Here is a 13353-nt window from a genome sequence, read left to right on the forward strand (position 1 = left end):
GACTGTTGTATTTTTATTGTATTTTATGCTTCAGGCGTTGACTTCTGAGGCCGTTGCTATTCGATGTAGTGGAAGAACGGCATAGAGTGAAGCCTAGGTTGCCTCGAACGTAGAAATGACCATAACTTTCATACTGGTTGCAATTATTCGTTTTATACTTTGGAAAAGCTGTTATATTTATATTGAATTTTATGCTTCTGGCGTTGCCTTCTTATGCCCTAACTGTTCGATCTGGTGGAACATCGCCCTAGAGTGAAGCCTAGGTTACCCGGAACGTAGAAATGACCAGTACTTTCACACTGTTTGCAATTATTCCTGCTATACGATTGAAAAACTGTTGCATCTTTATTGAATTTTATGCTTCTGGCGTTAACTTCTAAGGCCCTAACTATTCTCTCTGGTGGATCAACGCCCTAGAGTGTAGCCTAGGTTGCTCGGAATGTCGAAATGACCATAACATTCACACTGGTTGAAATTATTCGTTTTATACGATGGAAAAACTGTTACATTTATATTGTATTTTATGCTTCTGGCGTTGATTTCTTAGGCCCTAACTATTCAATCTGGTGGAACAACGCCCTAGGGTGATGCCTAGGTTGCCCGGAAAGTAGAAATGACGTTATCTTTCACACCGGTAGCAATTATACGTTTTATACCATGGAAGAACTGTACTACTTATTTTGTATTTTATGCTTCGGGCGTTGACTTCTAAGGCCCTAGCTATTCGATCTGGAGGAGCAACGCCCTAGGGTGAAGCCTAGGTTGCCCGGAAAGTAGAAATGACGTCAACTTTCACACTGGTTGCTATTATTCGTTCTATACGATGGAAAAACAGTTATATTTACATTGTATTTTATGCTTCGGGCGTTGACTTCTAAGGCCCTAGCTGTTTGATCTGGTGGAGCAACGCCCTAGAGTGAAGCCCAGGTTGCCCGGAACGTACAAGAGACCATCACTTTCAAACTGGTTGCAAATATTCCTGTTATATGATGGAAAAACTGTTGTATTTTTATTGCATTTAATGCTTCGGGCATTGACTTCTAAGGCCCTAACTATTCAATCTGTTGGAGCAACGCCCTAGGGTGAAGCCTAGGTTGCCCGGAAAGTAGAAATGACGTTAACTTTCACACTGGTTGCTATTATTCGTTCTATACGATGGAAAAACAGTTATATTTACATTGTATTTTATGCTTCGGGCGTTGACTTCTAAGGCCCTAGCTGTTTGATCTGGTGGAGCAACGCCCTAGAGTGAAGCCCAGGTTGCCCGAACGTAGAAATGACCATAACTTTCACACTGGTTGCTATTATTCGTTTTATACAATGGAAAAACTGTTCTATTTATTTTGTATTTTATGCTTCGGTCGTTGACTGCTAAGGCCCTAACTGTTTGATCTGGTGGAGCAACGCCCTAGAGTGAAGCCTATGTTGCCCGGAACGTAAAAGTGACCATAACTTTCACACTGGTTGCTATTATTCGTTCTATACGATGGAAAAACTGTTACCTTTATATTGTATCTTATGCTTCTGGCGTTGACTTCTTAGAACCTAACAATTCGATCTGGTGGAACACCGCCCTGGAGTGAAGATTAGGTTGCCTGGAACGTCCAAATGACCATCACTTTCACACGGGTTGCAATTATTCCTGTTATAGGACGGAAAGACTGTTGTATTTTTATTGTATTTTATGCTTCAGGCGTTGACTTCTGAGGCCGTTGCTATTCGATGTAGTGGAAGAACGCCATAGAGTGAAGCCTAGGTTGCCTCGAACGTAGAAATGACCATAACTTTCATACTGGTTGCAATTATTCGTTTTATACTTTGGAAAAGCTGTTGTATTTATATTGTATTTTATGCTTCTGGCGTTGACTTCTAAGACACTAACTATTCAATCTGTTGGAGCAACGCCCTAGGGTGTAGCCTAGGTTGCCCGTAAAGTAGAAATGACCATAGCTTTCATACTGGTTGCAATTATTCGTTTTATATGATGGAAAAGCTGTTGCATCTTTATTGAATTTTATGCTTCTGGCGTTGACTTCTAAGGCCCTAACTATTCTCTCTGGTGGGTCAACGCCCTAGAGTGTAGCCTAGGTTTCTCGGAATATAGAAATGACCATAACATTCACACTGGTTGAAATTATTCGTTTTATACGATGGAAAAACTGTTATATTTATATTGTATTTTATGCTTCTGGCGTTGATTACTTAGGCCCTAACTATTCAATCTGGTGGAACGACGCCCTAGAGTGAGGCCTAGGTTGCCCGGAACGTAGAAATGACCATCACTTCCATACTGGTAGCAATTATTCGTTTTATTCGATGGAAAAACTGTTATATTTATATTTTATTTTATGCTACTGGCGGTGCCTTCTTAGGCCCTAAGTGTTCGATTTGTTGGAACAACGCCCTAGAGTGAAGCCTACGTTGCCCGGAACGTAGAAATGACCATCACTTTCACACTGGTTGCAATTATTCCTGATATACGATGGAAAAACTCTTGTATATTTATTGTATTTTATCCTTCTGGCGTTGACTTCTAAGGCCGTAGCTGTTCGATGTGGTGGAGCAACGCCCTAGAGTGAAGCCTAGGTTGTCCGGAACGTAGAAATGCCCATTACTTTCACACTTGTTGAAATTATTAGTTTTATACGATGGAAAAACTGTTCTATTTATTTTGTATTTTATACTTCGGGCGTTGACTTCTAAGGCCCTAACTATTCCATCTGGTGGAACAACGACCTAGGGTGAAGCCTAGGTTGCCCGGAACGTAGAAATGACCATAACTTTCACACCGGTAGCAATTATACGTTTTATACAATGGAAAAACTGTACTATTTATTTTGTATTTTATGCTTTGGGCGTTGACTTCTAATGCCCTAGCTATTCGATCTGGTGGAGCAACGCCCTAGAGTGAAGCCTAGGTTGCCCGGAACGTAGAAATGACCATCACTTTCAAACTGGTTGCAATTAATCCTTTTATACGATGGAAAAACTGTTGTATTTTTATTGCATTTTATGCTTCGGGCATTAACTTCTAAGGCCCTAACTATTCAATCTGTAAGAGCAACGCCCTAGGGTGTAGCCTAGGTTGCCCGTAAAGTAGAAATGACCCTAGCTTTCATACTGGTTGCAATTATTCGTTTTGTATGATGGAAAAACTGTTGTATTTATATTGCGTTTTATGCTTCTGGGGTTCACTTCTTAGGCCCTAACTATTCCATCTGGTGGAACAACGCCCTATGGTAAAGCCTAGGTTGCCCGGAACGTATAAATGACCATAACTTTCACACCGGTAGCAATTATTCGTTTTATACGATGGAAAAACTCTTCTATTTATTTTGTATTTTATGCTTCGGGCGTTAACTTCTAAGGCCCTAGCTATTCGATCTGGTGGAGCAACGCCCTAGAGTGAAGGCTAGGTTGCCCGGAACGTAGAAATGACCATCACTTTCAAACTGGTTGCAATTAATCCTTTTATACGATGAAAAAACTGTTGTATTTTTATGGCATTTTATGCTTCGGGCATTAACTTCTAAGGCCCTAACTATTCAATCTGTAAGAGCAACGCCCTAGGGTGTAGCCTAGGTTGCCCGTAAAGTAGAAATGACCCTAGCTTTCGTACTGGTTGCAATTATTCGTTTTGTATGATGGAAAAACTGTTGTATTTATATTGTATTTTATGCTTCTGGGGTTCACATCTTAGGCCCTAACTATTCGATCTGGTGGAGTAACGCCCTATGGTGAAGCCTAGGTTGACCGGAACGTAGAAATGACCATAACTTTCACACTGGTTGCTTTTATTCGTTTTATACGATGGAACAACTGTTATATTTATATTGTATTTTATGCTTCTGGCGGTGCCTTCTTAGGCCCTAAGTGTTCGATCTGTTGGAACAACGCCCTAGAGTGAAGCCTACGTTGCCCGGAACGTAGAAATGACCATCACTTTCACACTGGTTGCAATTATTCCTGATATACGATGGAAAAACTCTTGTATATTTATTGTATTTTATGCTTCAGGCGTTGACTTCTGAGGCCGTTGCTATTCGATGTAGTGGAAGAACGCCATAGAGTGAAGCCTAGGTTGCCCCGAACGTAGAAATGACCATAACTTTCATACTAGTTGCAATTATTCGTTTTATACGTTGGAAAAACTGTTGTATTTATATTGTATTTTATGCTTCGGGCGTTGACTGCTAAGGCCCTAACTATTCAATCTGTTGGATCAACGCCCTAGAGTGAAGCCTAGGTTGCTCGGAATGTAGAAATGACCATAACATTCACACTGGTTGAAATTATTCGTTTAATACGATGGAAAAGCTGTTGCATCTTCATTGTATTTTATGATTCTGGCGTTGACTTCTAAGGCCCTAACTATTCGATCTGGTGGAGCAACGCCCTAGAGTGAGCCTAGGTTGCCCGGAACGTAGAAATGACGATCACTTTCAAACTGGTTGCAATTAATCCTTTTATACGATGGAAAAACTGTTGTATTTTTATTGCATTTTATGCTTCGGGCATTGACTTCTAAGGCCCTAACTATTCAATCTGTTGGAGCAACGCCCTAGGGTGTAGCCTAGGTTGCCCGGAAAGTAGAAATGACCACACCTTTCATACTGGTTGCAATTACTCGTTTTATATGATAGAAAAACTGTTGTATTTATATTTTATTTTATGCTTCTGGCGTTCACTTCTTACGCCCTAACTATTCGATCTGGTGGAACAACGCCCTGGTGTGAAGCCTAGGTTGCCGGAACGTAGAAATGACCATAACTTTCACACTGGTTGCTTTTATTCGTTTTATACGATGGAAAAACTGTTCTATTTATTTTGTATTTTATGCTTCGGGCGTTGACTTCTAAGGAACTAACTGTTTGACCTGGTGGAGTAACACCCTATGGTGAAGCCTAGGTTGACCGGAACGTAGAAATGACCATAATTTTCACACCGGTAGCAATTATTCGTTTTACACGATGGAAAAGCTGTTCTATTTATTTTGTATTTTATGGATCGGGCGTTGACTTCTAAGGCCCTAACTATTCAATCTGTTGGAGCAACGCCCTAGGGTGATGCCTAGGTTGCCCGGAAAGTAGAAATGACCTTAACTTTCACACTGGTTGCTATTATTCGTTCTATACGATGGAAAAACAGTTCTATTTATTTTGTATTTTATGCTTCGGCCGTTGACTTCTAAGGCACTAACTATTCGACCTGTTGGAGCAACGCCCTAGGGTGAAGCCTAGGTTGCCCGGAACGTAGTAATGACCATCACTTTAAAACTGGTTGCAATTAACCCTTTTATACGATTCGAAAAACTGTTGCATTTTTATTGCATTTTATGCGTCGGGGGTTGACTTCTTATGCCCTAACTACTCCATCTGGCGGAACAACGCCCTAGGGTGAAGCCTAGGTTGCCCGGAACGTAGAAATGAACATCACTTTCAAACTGGTTGCAATTAATCCTTTTATACGATGGATAAACTGTTGCATTTTTATTGCATTTTATGCGTCGGGCGTTGACTTCTCAGGCCCTAACTATTCAATCTGTTGGAGCGACGCCCTAGGGTGAAGCTTAGGTTGCCCGGAACTTAGAAATGACCATAACTTTCACACTGATTGCTATTATTCGTTTTCTACGATGGAAAAACTGTTATATTTATATTGTATTTTATGCTTCTGGCGGTGCCTTCTTAGGCCCTAAGTGTTCGATCTGTTGGAACAACGCCCTAGAGTGAAGCCTACGTTGCCCGGAACGTAGAAATGACCATCACTTTCACACTGGTTGCAATTGTTCCTGATATACGATGGAAAAACTGTTGTATATTTATTGTATTTTATGCTTCTGGCGTTGACTTCTAAGGCCGTAGCTATTCGATGAGGTGGAGCAACGCCCGAGAGTGAAGCGTAGGTTGTCCGGAACGTAGAAATGGCCATTACTTTCACACTGGTTGAAATTATTAGTTTTATACGATGGAAAAACTGTTCTATTTATTTTGTATTTTATACTTTGGGCGTTGACTTCTAAGGCACTCACTATTCGATCTGGTGGAGCAACGCCCTAGAGTGAAGCCTAGGTTGCCCGGAACGTAGAAATGACAATCACTTTCAAACTGGTTGCAATTAATCCTTTTATACGATGGAAAAACTGTTGTATTTTTATTGCATTTTATGCTTCGGGCATTGACTTCTAAGGCCCTAACTATTCAATCTGTCGGAGCAACGCCCTAGGGTGTAGCCTAGGTTGCCCGGAAAGTAGAAATGACCACACCTTTCATACTGGTTGCAATTACTCGTTTTATATGATAGAAAAACTGTTGTATTTATTTTGTATTTTATGCTTCGGGCGTTGACTTCTAAGGAACTAACTGTTTGATCTGGTGGAGTAACGCCCCATGGTGAAGCCTAGGTTGACCGGAACGTAGAAATGACCATAATTTTCACACCGGTAGCAATTATTCGTTTTACACGATGGAAAAACTGTTCTATTTATTTTGTATTTTATACTTCGGGCGTTGACTTCTAAGGCCCTAACTATTCCATCTGGTGGAACAACGACCTAGGGTGAAGCCTAGGTTGCCCGGAACGTAGAAATGACCATAACTTTCACACCGGTAGCAATTATACGTTTTATACAATGGAAAAACTGTACTATTTATTTTGTATTTTATGCTTCGGGCGTTGACTTCTGAGGCCCTAGCTATTCGATCTGGTGGAGCAACGCCCTAGAGTGAAGGCTAGGTTGCCCGGAACGTAGAAATGACCATCACTTTCAAACTGGTTGCAATTAATCCTTTTATACGATGAAAAAACTGTTGTATTTTTATGGCATTTTATGCTTCGGGCATTAACTTCTAAGGCCCTAACTATTCAATCTGTAAGAGCAACGCCGTAGGGTGTAGCCTAGGTTGCCCGTAAAGTAGAAATGACCCTAGCTTTCATACTGGTTGCAATTATTCGTTTTGTATGATGGAAAAACTGTTGTATTTATATTGTATTTTATGCTTCTGGGGTTCACATCTTAGGCCCTAACTATTCGATCTGGTGGAGTAACGCCCTATGGTGAAGCCTAGGTTGACCGCAACGTAGAAATGACCATAACTTTCACACTGGTTGCTTTTATTCGTTTTATACGATGGAAAAACTGTTATATTTATTTTGTATTTTATGCTTCGGGCGTTGACTTCTAATTAACTAACTGTTTGATCTGGTGGAGTAACGCCCCATGGTGAAGCCTAGGTTGACCGGAACGTAGAAATGACCATAATTTTCACACCGGTAGCAATTATTCGTTTTACACGATGGAAAAGCTGTTCTATTTATTTTGTATTTTATGCATCGGGCGTTGACTTCTAAGGCCCTAACTATTCAATCTGTTGGAGCAACGCCCTAGGGTGATGCCTAGGTTGCCCGGAAAGTAGAAATGACCTTAACTTTCACACTGGTTGCTATTATTCGTTCTATACGATGGAAAAACTGTTATATTTATATTGTATTTTATGCTTCGGGCATTGACTCCTAAGGCCCTAGCTGTTTGATCTGGTGGAGCAACGCCCTAGAGTGAAGCCCAGGTTGCCCGAACGTAGAAATGACCATAACTTTCACACTGGCTGCTATTATTCGTTTTATACGATGGAAAAACTGTTATATTTATATTGTATTTTATGCTTCTGGCGCTGACTTCTTAGGCCCTAACTATTCGATCTGGTGGAACAACGCCGTAGAGTGTAGCCCAGGTTGCCCGGAACGTAGAAATGACCATCACTTTCACACTGGTTGCAATTATTCCTGATATACGATGGAAAAACTCTTGTATATTTATTGTATTTTATGCTTCAGGCGTTGACTTCTGAGGCCGTTGCTATTCGATGTAGTGGAAGAACGCCATAGAGTGAAGCCTAGGTTGCCCCGAACGTAGAAATGACCATAACTTTCATACTAGTTGCAGTTATTCGTTTTATACGTTGGAAAAACTGTTGTATTTATATTGTATTTTATGCTTCGGGCGTAGACTGCTAAGGCCCTAACTATTCAATCTGTTGGATCAACGCCCTAGAGTGAAGCCTAGGTTGCTCGGAATGTAGAAATGACCACAACATTCACACTGGTTGAAATTATTCGTTTAATACGATGGAAAAGCTGTTGCATCTTCATTGTATTTTATGATTCTGGCGTTGACTTCTAAGGCCCTAACTATTCGATCTGGTGGAGCAACGCCCTAGAGTGAGCCTAGGTTGCCCGGAACGTAGAAATGACCATCACTTTCAAACTGGTTGCAATTAATCCTTTTATACGATGGAAAAACTGTTGTATTTTTATTGCATTTTATGCTTCGGGCATTGACTTCTAAGGCCCTAACTATTCAATCTGTTGGAGCAACGCCCTAGGGTGTAGCCTAGGTTGCCCGGAAAGTAGAAATGACCACACCTTTCATACTGGTTGCAATTACTCGTTTTATATGATAGAAAAACTGTTGTATTTATATTTTATTTTATGCTTCTGGCGTTCACTTCTTACGCCCTAACTATTCGATCTGGTGGAACAACGCCCTGGTGTGAAGCCTAGGTTGCCGGAACGTAGAAATGACCATAACTTTCACACTGGTTGCTTTTATTCGTTTTATACGATGGAAAAACTGTTCTATTTATTTTGTATTTTATGCTTCGGGCGTTGACTTCTAAGGAACTAACTGTTTGACCTGGTGGAGTAACGCCCTATGGTGATGCCTAGGTTGACCGGAACGTAGAAATGACCATAATTTTCACACCGGTAGCAATTATTCGTTTTACACGATGGAAAAGCTGTTCTATTTATTTTGTATTTTATGCATCGGGCGTTGACTTCTAAGGCCCTAACTATTCAATCTGTTGGAGCAACGCCCTAGGGTGATGCCTAGGTTGCCCGGAAAGTAGAAATGACCTTAACTTTCACACTGGTTGCTATTATTCGTTCTATACGATGGAAAAACTGTTATATTTATTTTGTATTTTATGCTTCGGTCGTTGACTGGTAAGGCCCTAACCGTTTGATCTGGTGGAACAACGACCTAGAGTGAAGCCTGTGTTGCCCGGAACGTAGAAATGACCATAACTTTCACAGCGGTAGCAATTATACGTTTTACACAATGGAAAAACTGTACTCTTTATTTTGTAATTTATGATTCGGGCGTTGACTTCTAAGGCCCTAGCTATTCGATCTGGTGGAGCAACGCCCTAGAGTGAAGGCTAGGTTGCCCGGAACGTAGAAATGACCATCACTTTCAAACTGGTTGCTATTAATCCTTTTATACGATGGAAAGACTGTTGCATTTTTATTGCATTTTATGCGTCTGGGTTGACTTCTTATGCCCTAACTACTCCATCTGGCGGAACAACGCCCTAGGGTGAAGCCTAGGTTGCCCGGAACGTAGAAATGACCATCACTTTCAAACTGGTTGCAATTAATCCTTTTATACGATGGATAAACTGTTGCATTTTTATTGCATTTTATGCGTCGGCCGTTGACTTCTAAGGCACTAACTATTCGATCTGTTGGAGCAACGCCCTAGGGTGAAGCCTAGGTTGCCCGGAACGTAGAAATGACCATAACTTTCACACTGGCTGCTATTATTCGTTTTATACGATGGAAAACCTGTTATATTTATATTCTATTTTATGCTTCTGGCGCTAACTTCTTAGGCCCTAACTATTCGATCTGGTGGAACAACGCCGTAGAGTGTAGCCTAGGTTGCCCGGAACGTAGAAATGCCCATAACTTTCACACTGGTTGCTATTATACGTTTTATACGATGGAAAAGCTCTTGTATTTATAGCGTATTTTATGCTTCTGGCGTTGACTTCTTATGCCCTAACTATTCCATCTGGTGGAACAACGCCCTAGGGTGAAGCCTATGTTGCCCGGAACGTAGAAATGACCATCACTTTCAAACTGGTTGCAATTAATCCTTTTATACGATGGAAAGACTGTTGCATTTTTCTTGCATTTTATGCGTCTGGGTTGACTTCTTATGACCTAACTACTCCATCTGGCGGAACAACGCCCTAGGGTGAAGCCTAGGTTGCCCGGAACATAGAAATGACCATCACTTTCAAACTGGTTGCAATTAATCCTTTTATACGATGGATAAACTGTTGCATTTTTATTGCATTTTATGCGTCGGCCGTTGACTTCTAAGGCACTAACTATTCGATCTGTTGGAGCAACGCCCTAGGGTGAAGCCTAGGTTGCCCGGAACGTAGAAATGACCATAACTTTCACACTGGCTGCTATTATTCGTTTTATACGATGGAAAAACTGTTATATTTATATTGTATTTTATGCTTCTGGCGCTGACTTCTTAGGCCCTAACTATTCGATCTGGTGGAACAACGCCGTAGAGAGTAGCCTAGGATGCCCGGAACGTAGAAATGCCCATAACTTTCACACTGGCTGCTATTATTCGTTTTATACGATGGAAAAACTGTTATATTTATATTGTATTTTATGCTTCTGGCGCTGACTTCTTAGGCCCTAACTATTCGATCTGGTGGAACAACGCCGTAGAGTGTAGCCTAGGATGCCCGGAACGTAGAAATGCCCATAACTTTCACACTGGTTGCTATTATACGTTTTATACGATGGAAAAGCTGTTGTATTTATAGCGTATTTTATGCTTCTGGCGTTGACTTCTCAGGCCCTAACTATTCAATCTGTTGGAGCGACGCCCTAGGGTGAAGCCTAGGTTGCCCGGAACTTAGAAATGACCATAACTTTCACACTGATTGCTATTATTCGTTTTCTACGATGGAAAAACTGTTATATTTATATTGTATTTTATGCTTCTGGCGGTGCCTTCTTAGGCCCTAAGTGTTCGATCTGTTGGAACAACGCCCTAGAGTGAAGCCTACGTTGCCCGGAACGTAGAAATGACCATCACTTTCACACTGGTTGCAATTATTCCTGATATACGATGGAAAAACTCTTGTATATTTATTGTATTTTATGCTTCTGGCGTTGACTTCTAAGGCCGTAGCTATTCGATGTGGTGGAGCAACGCCCTAGAGTGAAGCCTAGGTTGTCCGGAACGTAGAAATGGCCATTACTTTCACACTGGTTGAAATTATTAGTTTTATACGATGGAAAAACTGTTCTAATTATTTTGTATTTTATACTTCGGGCGTTGACTTCTAAGGCACTAGCTATTCGATCTGGTGGAGCAACGCCCTAGAGTGAAGCCTAGGTTGCCCGGAACGTAGAAATGACCATCACTTTCAAACTGGTTGCAATTATTCCTGTTATATGATGGAAAAACTGTTGTATTTATATTGTATTTTATGCTTCGGGCGTTGACTGCTAAGGCCCTAACTATTCAATCTGTTGGATCAACGCCCTAGAGTGAAGCCTAGGTTGCTCGGTATGTAGAAATGACCATAACATTCACACTTGTTGAAATTATTCGTTCTATACGATGGAAAAACTGTTATATTTATATTGTATTTTATGCTTCGGGCGTTGACTTCTAAGGCCCTAACTATTCCATCTGGCGGAACAACGACCTAGGGTGAAGCCTAGGTTGCCCGGAACGTAGAAATGACCATAATTTTCACACCGGTAGCAATTATTCGTTTTACACGATGGAAAAACTGTTCTATTTATTTTGTATTTTATGCATCGGGCGTTGACTTCTAACGCCCTAACTATTCAATCTGTTGGAGCAACGCCCTAGGGTGAAGCCTAGGTTGCCCGGAAAGTAGAAATGACGTTAACTTTCACACTGGTTGCTATTATTCGTTCTATACGATGGAAAAACTGTTATATTTATATTGTATTTTATGCTTCGGGCGTTGACTTCTAAGGCCCTAGCTGTTTGATCTGGTGGAGCAACGCCCTAGAGTGAAGCCCAGGTTGCCCGAACGTAGAAATGACCATAACTTTCACACTGGTTGCTATTATTCGTTTTATACGATGGAAAAACTGTTGTATTTTTATTGCATTTTATGCTTCGGGCATTAACTTCTAAGGCCCTAACTATTCAATCTCTAAGAGCAACCCCCTAGGGTGTAGCCTAGGTTGCCCGTAAAGTAGAAATGACCCTAGCTTTCATACTGGTTGCAATTATTCGTTTTGTATGATGGAAAAACTGTTGCATTTATATTGTATTTTATGCTTCTGGGGTTCACATCTTAGGCCCTAACTATTCGATCTGGTGGAGTAACGCCATATGGTGAAGCCGAGGTTGACCGGAACGTAGAAATGACCATAATTTTCACACCGGTAGCAATTATTCGTTATACACGATGGAAAAACTGTTCTATTTATTTTGTATTTTATGCATCGGGCGTTGACTTCTAAGGCCCTAACTATTCAATCTGTTGGAGCAACGCCCTAGGGTGAAGCCTAGGTTGCCCGGAAAGTAGAAATGACTTTAACTTTCACACTGGTTGCTATTATTCGTTCTATACGATGGAAAAACTGTTATATTTATATTGTATTTTATGCTTCGGGCGTTGACTTCTAAGGCCCTAGCTGTTTGATCTGGTGGAGCAACGCCCTAGAGTGAAGCCCAGGTTGCCCGAACGTAGAAATGACCATAACTTTCACACTGGTTGCTATTATTCGTTTTATACAATGGAAAAACTGTTCTATTTATTTTGTATTTTATGCTTCGGTCGTTGACTGCTAAGGCCCTAACTGTTTGATCTGGTGGAGCAACGACCTAGAGTGAAGCCTAGGTTGCCCGGAACGTAGAAGTGACCATAACTTTCACACTGGTTGCTATTATTCGTTCTACACGATGGAAAAACTGTTACCTTTATATTGCATCTTATGCTTCTGGCGTTGACTTCTTAGGCCCTAACAATTCGATCTGGTGGAACAACGCCCTAGAGTGAAGATTAGGTTGCCTGGAACGTCCAAATGACCATCACTTTCACACGGGTTGCAATTATTCCTGTTATAGGACGGAAAGACTGTTGTATTTTTATTGTATTTTATGCTTCAGGCGTTGACTTCTGAGGCCGTTGCTATTCGATGTAGTGGAAGAACGCCATAGAGTGAAGCCTAGGTTGCCCCGAACGTACAAATGACCATAACTTTCATACTGGTTGCAATTATTCGTTTTATACGTTGGAAAAACTGTTGTATTTATATTGTATTTTATGCTTCTGGCGTTGACTTCTAAGGCACTAACTATTCGATCTGGTGGAGCAACGCCCTAGAGTGAAGCCTAGGTTGCCGGAACGTAGAAATGACCATCACTTTCAAACTGGTTGCAATTATTCCTGTTATATGATGGAAAAACTGTTGTATTTATATTGTATTTTATGCCTCGGGCGTTAGCTGCTAAGGCCCTAACTATTCAATCTGTTGGATCAACGCCCT

The sequence above is a fragment of the Calliopsis andreniformis genome, unplaced genomic scaffold (genome assembly GCF_051401765.1).
Source record: "Calliopsis andreniformis isolate RMS-2024a unplaced genomic scaffold, iyCalAndr_principal scaffold0004, whole genome shotgun sequence".
NCBI lineage: Eukaryota > Metazoa > Arthropoda > Insecta > Hymenoptera > Andrenidae > Calliopsis > Calliopsis andreniformis.